General features: G+C 39.1%; 1 protein-coding gene across 1 annotated transcript in view; it reads left to right on the top strand.

Moving 5' to 3' along the window:
- The first annotated feature begins 10,068 nt into the window (after positions 1-10,068).
- ERGIC2 (ERGIC and golgi 2) overlaps positions 10,069-18,412 on the top strand; it is a 36,785-nt gene continuing 28,441 nt past the window's right edge. The window contains exon 1 of the mRNA XM_066368882.1: positions 10,069-10,202. The gene's annotated coding sequence lies outside the window, so the exon portion shown is untranslated. The remainder of the gene's footprint in view (positions 10,203-18,412) is intronic.

The raw sequence follows: 18,412 nt of genomic DNA, 5'->3' as shown, positions 1-18,412 counted from the left end.
TCATAGGATGTAGAGTTTAGCATAGGAAATATAGTAAATAATATTGCAATATGTATGTATGGTGCCAGGTGGTTACTTGAAATAGCAAAACAAAATTTTATAAAGTATATGATTGTCTAACCACTATGCTGTACACCTGAAATGAATACAAAATAATATTGAATGTAAACTATAACTTTAAAAAAAATTATTTTTATTTTTATTTATTTTTTTATTTTCTGAAGCTGGAAACAGGGAGAGACAGTCAGACAGACTCCCGCATGCGCCTGACCAGGATCCACCCGGCACGCCCACCAGGGGCGACGCTCTGCCCACCAGGGGGCGATGCTCTGCCCCTCAGGGGCGTCGCTTTGCCACAACCAGAGCCACTCCAGGGCCTGGGGCAGAGGCCAAGGAGCCATCCCCAGCTCCCGGGCCATCTTTGCTCCAATGGAGCCTTGGCTGCGGGAGGGGAAGAGAGAGACAGAGAGGAAGGAGGGGGTTGGGGGTGGAGAAGCAAATGGGCACTTCTCCTATGTGCCCTGGCCGGGAATCGAACCCGGGACCCCCACACGCCAGGCCGACGCTCTACCGCTGAGCCAACCGGCCAGGGCCTAAAAAAAATTTTTAAAGGAGGAATTGATTTCACACACAGGTGGTATATAAAACTGAGACTCGTGTGCCCTGGCCAGTTGGCTCAGTGGTAGAGCGTCGGCCTGGCGTGCGGGAGTCCCAGGTTTGATTCCCGGCCAGGGCACACAGGAGAAGCGCCCATCTGCTTCTCCACCCTTCCCCTCTCCTTCCTCTCTATCTCTCTCTTCCCCTCCCACAGCCAAGGCTCCATTGGAGCAAAGATGGCCCGGGCGCTGAGGATGGCTCCGTGGCCTCTGCCTCAGGCGCTAGAATGGCTCTGGTAGCGACAGAGCGATGCCCTGGATGGGCAGAGCATCGCCCCCTGGTGAGCATGCCGGGTGGATCCCGGTCAGGCGCATGCGGGAGTCTGTCTAACTGCCTCCCCGTTTCCAGCTTCAGAAAAATACAAAAAAATAATAATAATAAAATAAAATAAAACTGAGACTCGTGGACATATATAAAAGTGAAGTGGTTACCAGGGGGAAAGGGATAAGGGTGGTGGATGGAAGAGGGGGCAGGAGGAAGGGTGTAAAGAGGGACAAATATAAGGTGATGGAAAATGATTTGACTTTGGGTGATGGGTATACAACACAACCAACAGTTCAAATACTATAGAAATGTTAACCTGAAACTTATGTACTCGTATTAATCAATGTCACTGTTTTAAAATTAATTATCTAAATAAGAAAGGAGGAATTGAGGGGTAAAGATAATGGTAAGGTGTGATCAAAGGACAGGGAAAATTGTAACAGCAAAGCCTATAGGCTTTCTAGGGTTTGTGGGAGTATTGGTATCTGGACACCAGAGGAACTATCCTGGAAAGAAAGATCATGTAGCTGGATATTAAAATCTCCAAGATTTATGACGGGGTTAATTCTGGAGACGTGATAGTCGATCCGGAGCTAAACTCTCAGGACTGAGGAAGAATGACCAAGCCTGCAACTGTTCGCTGAGGACGGCATGTGAGTGCTAGGAAACTCAAAGCCTAGGAAGGAGCAAGGCGCAGGCCTCTTTACAGGGGATCAACTTCCATTTCCCGAGCAGAGATTATGTTGTCTCTTCTGTTTTTTTTTTTGTTGTTGTTGTTCTTTTGTTTTTTTTTTCTGAAGCTGGAAACGGGGAGAGACAGACAGACTCCTGCATGCGCCCGACCAGGATCCACCCGGCACGCCCACCAGGGGCAATGCTCTGCCCACCAGGGGGCGATGCTCTGCCGCGACCAGAGCCACTCTAGCGCCTGGGGCAGAGGCCAAGGAGCCATCCCCAGCGCCCGGGCCATCTTTGCTCCAATGGAGCCTTGGCTGCGGGAGGGGAAGAGAGAGACAGAGAGGAAGGAGGGGGTGGGGGTGGAGAAGCAAATGGGCGCTTCTCCTATGTGCCCGGCCGGGAATCGAACCCGGGTCCCCCGCACACCAGGCCAACGCTCTACCGCTGAGCCAACCGGCCAGGGCCTATGTTGTCTCTTCTGTAATTTACTAGCCCCCTAATCTAAATCCCAAAAACTTCTTTAAAAGAGTAAGTAAAATGAAAGCAAAATGTGCTAAATATTTTTATTTTATAAAAATTTAGTTGATGCTTCTGTGAACTTTTATTAATTAAAGAAACTGAGTTTATCTTATCAGGTCGAGACACTTTCTAGTTTTATATGCAACAGGATAGCCAAGGGAGTTCTACCCGCAAAACCTTGAACATGATTTGGAAAGAAAACTGTAATATGTGTACTTTTTATGATTTATATATGATTGTTTATGTTGTGTTGGCAGACATAGCAGAGACTATATTTTGTGTATTTACTGGGAACTTAATAAATTACTTGCCTGATTAAGAGAAAAATAAAAATAAATAAGTGCTCATACCAGATTTAATACATGTGGTCCCTAGACATAGAGTAAGTGTAACTTTCAGAATAGCTTCCAGTAACCATTATATAAACATATAATACATTGTACTATATTATGATTGTAATAGAATATGTAGAATTATTGACTTAAGTCATCATGAGTATTAACTGTCAAAGGAATCCTGCATCATTTTACTTAATGTTATGAAGGCAAGAAGGTAGATACTTTTTTTTTTTTGTATTTTTCTGAAGCTGGAAACGGGGAGGCACATGCGCCCGACCGGGATCCACCTGGCACGCCCACCAGGGGGCAATGCTCTGCCCATCTGTGGTGTCACTCTGTTGCAACCAGAGCCATTCTAGCACCTGAAGCAGAGGCCACAGAACCATCCTCAGCGCCCGGGCCAACTTTGCTCCAATGGAGACTTGGCTGCGGGAGGAGAAGAGAGAGACAGAGAGGAAGGAGAGGGGGAGGAGTAGAGAAGCAGATGGGTGCTTCTCCTGTGTGCCCTGGCCGGGAATCGAACCCGGGACTCCTGCACGCCAGGCTGACACTCTGCCACTGAGCCAACCAGCCAGGGCCAAGAAGGTAGATACTTTAAAGTTTTTGAGAAACCTGCATTTTCTAGGAATTCAAGGTAATAAAGATTTTAATGTAGATTAGAAATGTAAAAGAATATATTTTTAGTCATTTAAAAAATATGGCTTGTTAAAAGTGGTATCTAGTCTCACACTCCCTTTTTTATGACAAGTACTGTCACAGACAACCTGGTCATAGGAAGGCATTACCTCTCAAACGTGGGCAACAGTGATTTGGTGCCGGTGAACGCCGTGCACTCACCCCGGCTTCAGTTTCCTCCTAATGATGATCTATCCTTGTTGCATCTGGAAAAAACTGTCAACTGGGTCAGTATAAATAACTCTTCTTCGTATTTCAGACTTTGCCGTATAGAAATTTTATACTTTCATCTTGCTTGGAAGAGCTGTGTGTACTTTTGAAGTGAAGTCATTATTTCAGAACTTTCTTATATTCTAAGATATTTTCTCTAAAAGCTGGAGGACTTGCATAAACATTTTCCTTTTATGTGGTTTTAATTAATGAAGGTCTAGGGAAGATGTGAAAGAAATACATTTTTAATGTTGTTCTATTTATTCTTCTGAGACCTGTTATATCTTCTAAAGTTAACCCAAAGACTTAGAACAGGAATTTGAACCATCAGATGTTCAATTTTCTGTACCTTCATGATTTAGTAAAAATTTGTCCCTTTTTTAAGGTTTTTTTTTTTTTTAAACCAAAGCTTCTGTGCAAGTGCTGATCTAGCTCTGTCACCTAGTAGCCATGCAACCTTGGGCAGGTAATGTAACTATTCTGAGTCTCAGCTTTATCATTTGTAGAGAGAGAATAATAGTAACCCACCTACCTACTTAGCACAGGTGAACATTTGTGAGAAAGTCTATCTGGGGGAATGTAACTAAGGTGCCACGCCTTCACTCCAGCTCTCCCTGTGTTCCTGCATGCCCCAGCTCTGCTCTGCCAACAACCTCTCCTCGCTGTGCCTGTCTTTTCAATGCATCCCTCCTGCAAACCTGCAGTCCAGGTTCAGTTCACCATTTGCTTTTTTCTGCTTTTATAACTGCGTCAGTGGGCGCATCTCTCACAGTGCTTCCTACTTAACCTTAGCTGTGCATTATAATCCCTTAGGTTGCTTAAACAAAACAAAACAAGACAAGACAAGACAGAACAAAACTATAGTCCATGATGCATTTTGGATCAATTACAATCTGAGAAGTGAAGATCTGACATCAGTGTTTTTTTTCCTTCTCTTTATTTGGTCTTCAAAATTTATTTTAATTAGACTTTTTATATTGAGATTAATATAGATTCATGTGCAGTTGTAAGAAAAATAGAGGCACCAAAGTGCTTTTTATCTAGTTTTCAACAATGGGGACATCTTGCAAGATACTGACATTGCACAGTAAAGATACAGAAGATTTCTAATGCCACAAGAATCCATACTGTTTCCCATTTATATTTAGTAAATCATGGTACATTGTTCTGAATCCTGTGTGCTGTTAAAAAGGAATGATGGGGCATATCTATACATAATGATATAAATGATATAACTGTAATCTAGTAAATGAAGAAAGAGTGGCCCTGGTTGGTTTGCTCAGTGGTAGAGCGTCGGCCTGGCATGCAGGAGTCCCGGGTTCGATTCCTGGCCAGGGCACACAGGAGAAGCGCCCATCTGCTTCTCCACCCCCCCCCCTCCTTTCTCTTTCTCTCTCTTCCCCTCCTGCAACCAAGGCTCCATTGGAGCAAAGTTGGCCCAGGCGCTGAGGATGGCTCCATGGCCTCTGCCTCAGGTGCTAGAATGGCTCTGGTAGCGACAGAGCGATGCCCCAGATGGGCAGAGCATTGCCCCCCGGTGGGCATGCCAGGTGGATCCCGGTTGGGTGCATGTGGGAGTCTGTCTGACTGCCTCCCTGTTTCCAACTTCAGAAAAATACAAAAAAAAAGAAAGAGCAAAAAAAAAAAAAAAAAGCGACCAGTTAAAAAATATGTTTATAGAGGGAGACTGCTTTATTTTAGCTTCAGGAAATTTGGCAAGAAATGACGTAATAGACCAATGATGACCTGTGAAGGCAGCGCAACATGAGATTTAGAGTTAGTTGGTACACATGCAGAGAGATAAGGAGGACAAGAAGGCATGAGTTATAAGGAGATTTTTGTGATTTTTATTAGGAAATAGCAGTAAAAATAAAGGACAAATCATTTTAAAAATGGCCTAGGATAGCCTGACCTGTGGTGGCACAGTGGATAAAGCATCGACCTGGAAATGCTGAGGTCACTGGTTTGAAACCCTGGCCTTGCCTGGTCAAGGCACATATGGGAGTTGATGCTTCCTGCTCCTCCCCCCTTCTCTCTCTCTGTCTCTCTCTCTTCTCTCTCTCTCTCTCCCTCTCTCTCTCCTTTCTAAAAATGAATAAATAAAATAAAATAAATTAAAAATTAAAAAAGAAAAAAAAAGAAAAAAAAATGGCCTAGGATATACAGTACCTAGTATGCTGAAGCATTTAAGTATGTAAACATCTAGATAAGAATGAACCAGCATGGGAAATGAACCAGCATGGGAAAACTGACATAGGAACACTACGTTCAGTGTGTTGTGTGTAGTATATACACACACAGGCATACATACAAATCCACAATATTTATGTACACACAGGTTTTGGTAATAAGAAAAAGTGTGAATGTTTAAATGTATAATGTAAAAATATAGTTTAGTATGCCTTTATAAGATATAAAATACTTAATAGCTATAAAAATATGTAAAAGGTTTAAATGTCCACAAAATGTGTATAGTTGAAGAAAGGTGATAATTATGCTCTCTTCCACTGTTGTCTCAAATTCAACAATGTGATATCTTGGAGGCACATTGACAACAGGGCAGGCACATGTGAAAACCTGGCTGTGAAGGGAAAGCAGGAGCCCCACGTCTCTGTGTAAGGAGTGTGTCTCTGTTGTCCTAGGAGGGTGTGGAATTACTGGGCACAGTGATAACATGACAACTGGGCTAGTCTCTTCTGAAGTAATTACTAGATGTCATATTCTGGAAGACTTGTTTATTAAATTACAGAGTTTAAGAAAAAGGTGCTATAGGTCAAAGTAGGTATTTCTAGAGTCATAACTGAAAAGCAAACAATGTTAATATGAAACCAATGTACTAAACGATATTTGCCTTTTTCATTCTCCTCTTTTTCATTAAGAGACTTTGTATCTCCAATCTGTTTGCTCAGAAAGACAATAAGATAAATTTACTTTCCAAATGTATGACTGCTGGATAGGGACTAATTGAACCACATCGTGAGTATATTAACTACATCTTCCAAGATTAGATCCATACAGATATGTGTGAAGTCTGAGTCTACTGTCTTATTAATTTTAAAATAATCTGTATTTTAATGAAGAATGACAGCAGAAAAAGTCTTTTTTCATAATGGACCGAAAGGTGACTGCTTGGGTTTTAAGCCATCGTATTTATTGATGTTAGTTTATCAATACTGGTTTATTGATTGTAAAACTTGTGTTGAAGAATATCTAGTAGTTTTATTACCTAATAAGTATTTGTGTGTCTCATGTATATGTAATACTTTCTATTTGTACTGTGAACATACACACAATTGTTTTTATAACAGTACACCACTACTGTCAAAACCCATACTGGAGATATGAGCCTATTCCCAAAGATATGAGACATTTTTCTGAAATAATAGGCTGGGTAAAAATGGTAACTGGGTATAAAGATTATATAAAATAACTAGTTTGTATAAAGATCAAATCCATGACTCTGGTCTTACTTTCACTGTATTCTACAACTTAATTAACAAGTTACAAATATCCAATAAACTAAAGACTAAATCACAATGCAGTTTCAGTTGTCAGCTTCCAGATAGTGTCAGTGTTTAGACATAATGCCTGTTAAGCAAAAGTCAAGTAAAAAAAAAAAAAATGAGAGCACCTGAAAGCAATGGAATAAAGTAAAGATCTAACATGTAGAATGTGAATTGTATTGTTTGCTTTATCAACTGATTTTGATCTAAACTTTGTCTTTTTTTTTCTATAAAATATTTTTCTATCTTAGGACTGTACTAAAGGCAAAAGACCCTGCATAAAATTTTGGTTGTTTCTGTTGTTAAAGCCACTGTGGAGTAATAATAACAATTTTTTTAAAACAAATTACATAACAGTATCATTATATTGCTGATAGGAAAAAAAATGAAAGGGATTTAATCTTTGAAAGTTATCTTTAATATAGGGCTATTTTTTTTTTGTCATTTAAAATCATTTGCCTGTGCAGCAGAGAGAGGACCATTGATCAATACTACATCTTGTTGGAACTACTGCAGACTGGATATTAAAACATCAATATGTGTAAAGGGGCCACAGGATCATCCTCATGTGTGGTAATTCAAGACTGCATTGATGAATGTAGGAGTTTTCTTCTTAGTATGCCTTATGAATGGGTATTTGCTGACAATAAAGATGTATAAATGCATGGTAGTCATAAAATAAAAAGTGAGAATCAGAACATTGCTATGTTGATGTGCGATAATTGTTAATTTGATACTTGAAGTAACTCAGTTCTCAGAAGAAATTATTCATTCATTTACTTAGTTGAATGATGTGAAATTGATGATATCCAACATTTTTGACCTTAAAAAAATGATAATTTCTTATGGTTTGACTTTGTAGCTGACTAGATAGCTCAAAGTACCTACTTGTACTTGCATTAAAGATGTAAAGATGGTTTTATGTAATTCAAAACTATCATTTAGCTTTCTGCATGGCGCACTTTATTGTCAGTATTGAATGGATTTATACTCAAGGATCTTTTAGTCTCTCCTTGAAAATATAGAGTTTGATCTGATTCAGATATCTGTAACATTAGCCAACTGTCTGAGTGACTTTGGTTCCTATGTTGTTGTGAACAGAAATCAGAGATGGGAGTGTGACCTATGTACTGTCTGATCATCCTCTGCAGTTGGGGTTAGCCTCAGCCATGGATTATGCAGCCAGGAGAACTTCTCTTTTTCCTGGTTGCAGGGAGATTCTGGAGGACCACTGCTGTGCGCCCAGGATGGGCAGTACAAACTTATAGGTATTGTGAGCTGGGGAAGCAGTAACTGTCATCCCACCACACTGTTCTTCACCAGAATTTCTGCCTACAGGGATTGGATCACATCTATCACTGAAGGAGAAGCATGATCACTGAGACAGTAGCAAGGTGGGATTGTTATAAACAGGAAAGAAAACACATAACAATATACTTAAAAAATAAGTCTCTTATCAGTTCCAAAAAACTTTAATGCCACTTACTCCAACCTGTGCATTGAGGAACTTGGATTTGGTGTGTTTCATAACGTTCAGTATTAAACTTTGTCACAGAAAATTAATATTATTTCTTTATGCCTCCTGGAAATTTATAATCTGAAATGTCATTAAGTTCATATCTAGTGTAGCATGTATATGTCATAGTTTAATACCATAATATACACTTTTACAATTTTTTCTAGTTTGGTAAACATTGCAAGACATGAAGGAAAACATTATTCAGTCTATAAAATTATTAATTTTATTCACACAGAATAATACCCTGCACACAGATCAGAAAGACCCCTATAAGTTTCACAATTTCAATGAGCAATGGACATTTCAGAAATTATTTATTAGGCTTATCCCTTGATTTTAAATTTTTAGATAAAATTTTAGGATATTTCAATAGTTTACCAAACTGTTTACCTGTACTGCTTTCTCTAAGCTGTAGCCAAGAATTAGGGAGCAAGTAACTAAGTCCAAGATATTAATCATTACTCAATGCTCTTCTTAAAAGGTGAGGGAAGTAGCAATAAATAAACTTGAAGTTGATTTAAAATTTTTGGACTAATCCTGACAGGAAACTCTGGAAATAAAGTTGCATAATGGAAATTATTTTTCTTTATATTCTAGGATAGTATCAATATAGTAAAATTTAGTGTTAAAATTTATTGAAAGGGCAATTAAAAGGCAATTTAGTGTTGTTGTCAGTATTTCTTTGCCACTGCCAGCTATCTTACTTTAGGTAAATCATTTAAGTGACTCAATTTCCTTTTTATGAAACAGGTAGATAATGTTAATACCTTACATTGTTAAATGAGATAGACAAGTAAAGCATTTAAAACAGTTCTTACTGGAAAAACAAAAAACAACAGTGCTTCTTTGTACAAGCATTAGTCGTCATTATACCTTTGTAAGACTATGTTGGTCAATCAATCAGAAAATTAAAATCTCAATGTCTGATTGGAAAATCTGATAACAGATGTGTTTTCTTTCCAAAATTCCCACTATTACTTTTTATAGTGTGGAATAATAGGAAAAGATAAATGAAGTATTAATTTTTCTCAAGAAATATTTGAGTGCATAATAGGGATTGGCAATATAAGGGTGAGAAAGACAGATGTGCTTTCTTAAGGAGTATACTATCTGGAAGACAAGCATTGAACAAAAAATTAAAAGCATTACCTATGTCTGGAAGAGGAAATTTAAATATTCTTTTCAGAGGAAAATAAGAAGGCAAAGGCACAGAACATGGTGCAGTTTGAGGAGTGGTATGCATTCCAATAAATTAAAAAAAAAAAAATCTGCCTAGCAAAATTCAGGCAACTTCTATAACTTTGAGAGAGAACAATAAAATGATTGTTACTGTTTTAAGTCACTACATTTTGGGGTGATCTGTTATACAAAAATATGTGACCAAAATAGTGGTTTTAGAGTGATCGGCATGTTAGAAAGATATAAACTTTGCTTAAGGGAAAAAAAAAGATTGTAAATTATAAATTCTGCACCCAAGTCTTTGGTCATTAATGATGTACAGTATGAGCAGAGAGAGATTCGTTCTGTGGTCTCTAAGTGTCAGTCAGAAGGTAATATATCCCTTCTCGGGGAAGGTGATTCCTTACTGGCCACGTGGTTACACTCAAAGTTTCAACCTCTGTTGTGTTTAGTCACGCCCCTTTCATCTTGACCACGCCTCTTGATTCACAAAGCGTTTCGTCAGCAAAGAGCATATCGCGAGAACTCTTACATTATCTCCCTTCCAATGTTTTCAGCAGTGGTAGTCGCTTTTGTTCTCGCGATATTTCCAGGAAAACGGGATCCCCGGCGACCCGGGCTTCTGTGAAACATGGCGGCTGGCTGTGATCGAAACACAAGGTAAGATACTGAAACCCTGCTGGGTGCTGTTCTCTCGATTGTTCCAGCGCTGTTCCGGGCGTGAATGTAGTTAAGGGGGCTGAGAGCGTGTCATGGAGTTGGCTCCCTGTCTTCATCGCTCTGCGAGAGATCGGGCCGGACTGGGAAGCCGCTCCACTTCCCCCGGGGGCGTTACTGGCAGGACCCTGGGCAGCGCTATGCCTGGGAGCTCCCTCTCCCGCGCTCGGGTTCTCTGCGCTCTCTGGAACTTGAAGGAGTTCAGGTGCTTCCTCGACAGCTGCTGACCTGACCCATTGCTTCTCACAGTGCGCGATGCCTTGGTGGCTCTCCCGTCCGCAGGCGAGGAGGGTCCCGCGTTGCGAAGACCAGACGGGTCGTGTCCCGATCCTCCCGGGTGTCTGGCTCCGCACCATCATTCAGACAAATAACAAATTCTCGGCAGCAAGTTGCTCCCTCTTTTTTTTATATAGACTTAGGTTTTGGCCTCGCCGGAGGGAGAGTTTCGCACCTCGCTTGGAAAAATGAGCAAGGGGCAGGGCAGGGTGAGATGTTACTGGAGAGACAGGTCCGAGTGTCATTACTTTTCTTAAACCTTCGAGGATTAAGAAACCCTTGGAAGGTAATTTGTCAACTCGCAGAGGATAGCCTTGGGTAAAGGTAATATATAGAGGTGAAGGATCATTATTTGACAAAACACGTTTAAGTAACTTATGTTTAGGATTTGATGCGCTCGAGACAACGGAAAGTTACATAATATCTGTTAAAATGTTGCAAGACTGGCTCTCAGAAGCAATTAAAAATACAGTTTAAAACAGTATTTATTCATCTGTTTGAAGTTGTACTTCAGTATTTCAAGTAATTGCTTAGCCTGATACATTGAACCTTATAAATATGATACATTGAACCTTATAAATATGTAGCCTTATAAAATCAGGCTTGTTCACTAAAGAATTCAGGACGGATACTGGCTTACCTAATTTATTGATCGCAAAGGATACTGGCTTACCAATTCTCAGAGGAAAAACATGGAAAAATAAATGCCATGGTTTTGGGGGGAGGGATGAGGAGGAGTTTCTTTCTTCTTCTTTTTTTTTTTTTTTTTTTTTGAGAATAAAGTTTACCACACAACTGAGTATGGTAATAATAGCTCAAGGGTACAAATCATAAAAATAGATCAAGCTTCAAAGATCTCTCAAAGGAAATCAGGCCGAGTAGGAACAACTACAACAACAAAAAAGAATTAGAAAAAAAAATATTTTGGGAAGACTAGTGATATAATAGGAAGAAACAGTGAAACTTATTTTTAACAGAAGTTACTGTCAGGCAATCGCTCCCTGCTGCTAGTATTAGTTAAATTTTTCAGTATTCTAATTCTGTCTCATAAGTTTAACACTGGTCAAATTAACAAGGCACTCAGAGCAATAGTACTGATCTAGATTATAGTAAGACTACATGGAACAGTAGAAAGAAGGAATTTTTACCAAGAGAAGAAGATAACAACAACAAAAAAAAGCAAATGGAATTTGGAATTTAAAGACATAATAACCATATAAAATGAAGAGTTTCATTAATTTGGGGGTCAAAAAGAAATTTTTCTTAAAAGATATCTTCTTCAATCTGTATTTTGACTTAAGTACCAAAGCAACATTTGTGAGTAACCATACAAGTTAGAAAAATTTTTGGCCATGGCCAGTTGTCTCAGCAATAGAGCATCAGCCTGGCATGTGGAAGTCCCAGGTTTGATTCTGGCCAGGGCACACAGGAGAAGGGCCCATCTGCTTTTCCACTCCTCCCCCTCTCGCTTCTCTCTTTCTCTTCTCTGTCTTCTCCTCCTGCAGCCATGGCTCGACTGGAGCAAGTTGGCCCCTGGTGCCAAGGATAAGTCCATGGCCTCCGCCTCCGGAGGTAAGAGCTTGGTTGCTGAGCAATGCCCTAGATGGGCAGAGCATCATCCCCTAGTGGGCTTGCTGGGTGGATCCCAGTTGGGGTGCATGAGGAGTCTGTCTCTCTGCCTCCCTGCCTCTACTTAATAATAATAATAATAATAAATTTTAATAACAAGCTAACACATAATGAATGTTAATTGTATGCCAGGCATTGTTAAGTGCTTTGCATGCTTTAACTCATTTAATCTGCACCAACCACCACATTAGTAAGGCATTATTATTACTCCCATTTTACAGATAAGGAAACTAAGGCATTAAAGATTGACCCATTCTCCTTGCTTTGAGAGACATTTATTCTAGTGTAAATAATATTTCATGTTTCCTTGACCTTTCCTTACCATTCTTTATAATTTAATTTTGTACATTTTTATTGAGTAATTACTGTAGTCAATCCATTTTTTAAGGAGGATTATATTTATATTTGCCCCTGGTTTACATTGCTACTGGGCACTTACTAATTGTTGTGTTGTTATCACTTTGTGGGCTCTTAACTTTTATTTTGTCAATTTAGTCTATTCTTGTTATTAACTAATCTCATATATATAAATATATTCTCTCACTTTCCCTAAAGACTTGAACACGATTCTCAAATATCCTACAAATCTTTGCATTTCTTTTGGGAATTAGAAACAAATATTTATTAAGTTACTTGTTTTTGTTATCTTGAATAAAAACTGCGAGGTAACCATTATATTCCTCTTCCTCCATTTAAAATAAAATGATAATAGTGGATTCTGGGACCTTGAGAGTCTTTCTAGGTTTGTCACACAGCTAATAAGTGCCTAGATTGCAATCCAAATTTTTCAAAACTTATTATACTCTCTTATTTGGCTTCCAAGTAAACCTTTTTAATCACTTAGAATGTTATTAGATTTATTTGAATTATATTATGCTAAATGATTTTTAGAACATAACATCAACTAAGTCTGTTTTAAAGTAAAAAGAATAGGTACTTCTTTTGGATATCTAGATGTTTGTAAACTAAAACTAAACTATTATTAAAAATATTTTTATTGGTAAATATTTTAATGCAATATAATGAAGTAATTTAAAATTATGAGTAAGTTGTAATTTTGCTTTTTGTTTCTGAAGGTCAGTGATGGCCTGGATAATATTTGTTCTGTCTTCTTTCTCATTCTTATTAAAGGATTGCATTATTTTTATAGGGCTACTGTAACAAATTGCTGTAAACTGGGTGGCTTAAAAAAATAGAAATTCATTCTTTCACAGTTCTGGAGACTTGCAGACTGAAGTCATGGTGTCAGCAAAGCCATGCTCCCTTTGACTGCCTGGGAAAGAATTATTCTGTGCTGTCTCTAGCATCTGGGCAGTCTTTGGCATTCTTTGGCTTGTAGAGGCATCTATTCTCCGTGTGTGTTTTCACATGGCATCCTAACCTATGTGTTTGCTTGTCTTCCCAGGGCTTATTCTTTCTTTCTTTTTTTTTTTTTTCTTCTTTCTTTATTTGACACTTTGTAGATTCGCTTCACATAGCTTAATAACGACAGTAGTGATTGGATTTGGGGCTAGTCTAACCCACTATCATCTCATCTTAACTAACTACTTCTTCAAAGACCCAGCAATTTCTAAATAAGGCTCATTCATAGGTACTGGGGTTAGGATTTCAATGTATTTTTTTGAGGGACCCAGGACAACCTACAGTATATCCGTATGTATTAACCAGTTAAATATTTCTCATATTGCCAATTATATTTTAAAAATAGAAGTTAGCTCATAAAACTTGAGTAGCAGAAGATAAATTCTGTCTCCATTTTTTTTGGGGGGGGGAGAAATAAACTTAATTGAACAGACGGACTAAAAAGTGACATGAATTTTCTATTTTAATTTTGGCAAAGCATCTGATAGTCTCATATTTTAATGAATACAAGGATAAAATAGGGGCTAATTGCCATACTTAGATTGAGTTTGATGGTGTGTGTCTGTTCAGCATGAAGGGTGATTTCTTTTTTCTTATGCAGTTTTTTAAAGTATTGTCTTAGTCTCAACTCTTATCAATGACTTTGAATTTTTTTGTTTGTATATTTTATTTATTTTTCATTATATATGTGACAGTTTAGGAGAGAAATCAGAGAAAACAGGTGTGGTACTGGATATTGTCAAAGTATGAAGAGCAGCACCAGCCAGTGGGCAAAGGAATCTAGTACAGTGGCTCCTAAATGTTTAGATTTTGTGGAGCAGTACAAAACATATATAGACAAATAAAGGAAAAGGGGCTGGGTTTGAGGACTGACATGGAATTGCAGTTTTTACTTTTACTAAAGGAGGACATCTTAGAACAAACAAAAGAACACCTTTGTTATCGACTTTTATCATTTCATAATAGAAAAACATTTGATTTCTAGAAACCACTGATTAAAAGAGTATTTCTAAATGCATTTTTGAAAATGGCCGATTAAGCTGGGTGGAGAGGCAGATAGGGTGGAAATGGGAGCAATAGAGCTGGATAACTGAGAAGAGTCCAAGAGATTGAGAACTCGGGTGAAATGAAGAGCAGATTCTGGCCTAGTCAGGCAGTTGAAGAGCTGGAAGGATAATTGCTTCTGCTTAGAGAGGAAAATTAATGTCTTGGATTTTAGAGGTGGAGCAGTTTTAAAAACAAAGGAGCCAAAACATAGCCTTGCTTGTATGAGGCTTTGCATAAAATTAAGATCGAGGTTACTACAATAGATCTGTTATGTTTACATGGTAAGGGGGTTATAATTGTGAATGGACACCATAGGGTGAGTGTCATCAGGTCCTGAGTTTCAAAGGATGGTGATGGAATGGGGAAGAAGCAAAACATATTAGGTGATCCAGGTGTTGAAGTCATTAAGGAATTTTTTTAAACCTTTTACTTTTTTATTGAGTTTATTGGGGTGACATTGGTTAATAAAATTAAATAGGTTTTGCCCTGCCTGGATAGCTCAGTTGATTAGAGCATCATCCCAAAGTGCAGAGGTTGCCGGTTTGATCCCCAGTTGGGAAACCCCAGTTGGGGAACGTGCAGGAGCTGATCAGTGTTTCTGTCTCTCTCTCCCTCTCTCTCGCTCCCCCTTCCTCTCTCACTCAAATCAATAAATAAACATTAAAAAAATTAAATAAGTTTCAAGTGTACAGTCTATAAAACATCACCTGAATATTATATTGTTTGTTCACCTCTCCAAAGTCAAGTCTTCCATCACCCTTTAAACCCACTGGAAATTATATAAATATATCCAGATGGAGAGAATGATAATAAGTACTAAAATGAGAGTGTATACTATGGTTTGGAGCATGGACTCTGGTGCCAGGCTGCTTAGAATCAAATCCATGTTCTACCACCTACTGAGTGCCCTTTCAAAAATTATTTGACTTTTTTGTGCCTCAGTATCCCTATCTATAATGATAGAAAAATAGTATATATTTCATAGAGATGTTTAGAGGATTAATGAATTAATATGTAAAGTGCTTCAAATAATATCTAGCACACAATATGAATTTTATGTAGTATATGTGTTACTAGAAGATAGACTTGAAAAAGGAAGAGGTGGTTGAGAAATCATGAATAAACAAGCTACTTTTTTTACCCTTTGAGTCTCAAAAATAAAGTAAGGATTTAAAGAGAATTAACACCAGTTGAATGTCAAGTTGAGAGCAGGTTGGAGGATTTTTATTTATTTATTTATTTTTGTGTGTGAGAGAGACAGAGAGAGAGATGCGAGGGGGACAGATAGGGACAGACAGGCAGGAAGGTAGAGAGATAAGAAGCATCAATTCTTCGTTGCAGCTCTTTAGTCTCCTTAGTTGTTCATTGATTGCTTTCTCATATGTGCCTTGACGAGGGTCTCCAGCAGACTGAGTGACTCCTTGCTCAATCCAGTGACCTTGGGCTCAAACTGGCGACCTAGGGCTTCAAGCCAGTGACCATGAGCTCAAGCCAGCGACCAAGGGGTCACGTCTGTGATCCCACACTCAAAGCAACAACCCCGTGCTCAAGCCAGTGACCCCGCACTCAAGCTTGTGAGCCCCTGCTCAAGCCAGCGACATCGGGGTTTTGAACCTGGGTCCTCTGTGTCCCAGTCTGACGCTCTGTCCACTGTGCCACCATCTGGTCAGGCAGGTTGGAGGATTGTTTTAAGAAAAACTAGGAGTTAGGCCCTGGCCGGTTAGCTCAGTAGTATATAGCTTTGGCCTGGTGTGCAGGAGTCCCAGGTTCGATTCCCGGCCAAGGCACACAGGAGAAGTACCCATCTGCTTCTCCACCCCTCCCCCACTCCTTCCTCTCTGTCTCTCTCTTCCCCTCCCGCAGCCAAGGCTCCATTGGAGCAAAGTTGGCCCGGGCACTGAGGATGGCTCTGTGGCCTCTGCCTCAGGCTCTAGAATGGCTCTGGTTGCAACAGAGCGATGCCCCAGATGGGCAGAGCATCGCCCCCTGGTGGGCGTGCCAGGTGGATCCTGGTCGGGTGCATGTGGGAGTCTGTCTGACTGCCTCCCCGTTTCCAACTTCAGAAAAATACAAACAAACAAACAAACAAAAAAACAAACTATGAGTTATTGGATAACTTGTTCATATCAGAGCAGTGACTCTGTAGAACAGAGTGGCAAGTATTGCAGTTGCATTGAGTTTCTTGGATGTAGGTTAGTGCTGAACTAACAAATGGGACAGGAGTAGCAGTAGAGTAACAAGGTACTCCATTCTAGAGTAGATATCATGGAAAAGAGGAACTGAAGAAACTAGAGGCTGAGAAGTGGCCAGGTGTGACATACTAGCTAGACTTTTAAGGGAGGAGTGCTGAATAGGCTGTACGAATTGTTAGAGGCTTTGTAAAACTAACTTTTACGTATCTTTATACTTATATAATTTAAAGAGAGCATTTATAAAGCTTGTAAAAATATAGAAAATTTAGGAAGTAGAATTCAGTTGTTCAACAGTGCTACCTACTATGTCCCAAATACTCTTCTAGATGCTTGCGATGGGCTGTAGTGAACAAAACAGAAAACTCTTTCTCTTTGTGGATCTTATATTTTTATATATTGACTTAACTAAGAATGACACTTTGTTTTGATTGGAAAGCTGTGCAATAATAGTTTTTTCTGAAGAAATTTCCCACCTTCTTTTTTTCCTTCTATAAGTGTTTATGAAATACCTACTGTGCCAGGCACTAAAGATACAAAGATCAAGTTAGACATGGTTCCTGCTGTACCATGACAGTGGAGAAAACAAAATTAAGCAATTAGAAACAGTGTTCTAGGAACACATACTATAACTAACTACTGTTTGAGGTCATAGAAGGTTTTTCCACCCCTCAAAAGAGGGATGGCTAGACTGAGACCAAAGAAAGAGTAAGTAGGAGTCAGCCAAATGTAGAAGTGGACGGGAGGAAGAAAGGGCATTTCTGTCTGAGTTAACAACATGTGTTAAGGGACTAGCCTGACCTGTGGTGGCGCAGTGAATAAAGCGTTGACCTGGAACGCTGAGGTCACCAGTTCAAAACCCTGGGCTTGCCTGGTCAAGGCACATATGGGAGTTGATGCTTCTTTCTCCTCCTCCTTTCTCTCTCTCTCACTCTCACTCTCTCTTCTCTAAAATGAATAAATAAATAAAAATTTAAAAAACAAAAATAAAAATAAACGTGTTAAGGGACTAGAAAGTGATTTATATAGTTTGGCTTGAATTTAGACTTTGAGAGGTTGGGTGTGAAGAGAGGTGAGTAAGCAAGCAGGACCTGGTTTGTGAGGGTGTTGTAAACTTTGTTAGGATAGATTACAAAGTCTTCATATGTAATGGGAACAAAGCTATACAAAAATTTTAAAAGGAAATGTGTATGATCACTTTTATGTATTAAAAATATTATCAGTTGTCATATGGAAAGCGAATGAAAGGTTAAAGGTTGTCAAAGCTATGCAACAATATATTGTGGCAGTTGGGATCAGTGTCATCGTAATGAACTTCTTAGGGGGCCTGGAAAAGAGAAGACAGATTTGAGAGAAACTTAGGAAGAACTCAAGTTTAAGAATGTAACCTGTGTTTCTGGCTCGTGGTTTTGGGGCACATGGTGCCATCATTAACTAAGATAAGGATACACAGAAACAAGTTTGGTAGGTTGAAGAATTCATTTTTGGACTTACTGAGTCTGAATTGTCCTTAGAATGCCCCCAGTAGTATACTATCACTTATGCCAAAGTAAGAGACTTTCAAGAAGGAAAAAGAGTGATAGTGTATTCTGATAGGTAGATTAGGTAAAGACAAAGTGTCCATTGTATTTGGCACTAAGGAAGTTGTTC

This window comes from Saccopteryx leptura, chromosome 2 (genome assembly GCF_036850995.1).
Source record: "Saccopteryx leptura isolate mSacLep1 chromosome 2, mSacLep1_pri_phased_curated, whole genome shotgun sequence".
Classification (NCBI taxonomy): Eukaryota; Metazoa; Chordata; class Mammalia; order Chiroptera; family Emballonuridae; genus Saccopteryx; species Saccopteryx leptura.
This window is presented reverse-complemented; position numbering and strand designations above follow the sequence as displayed.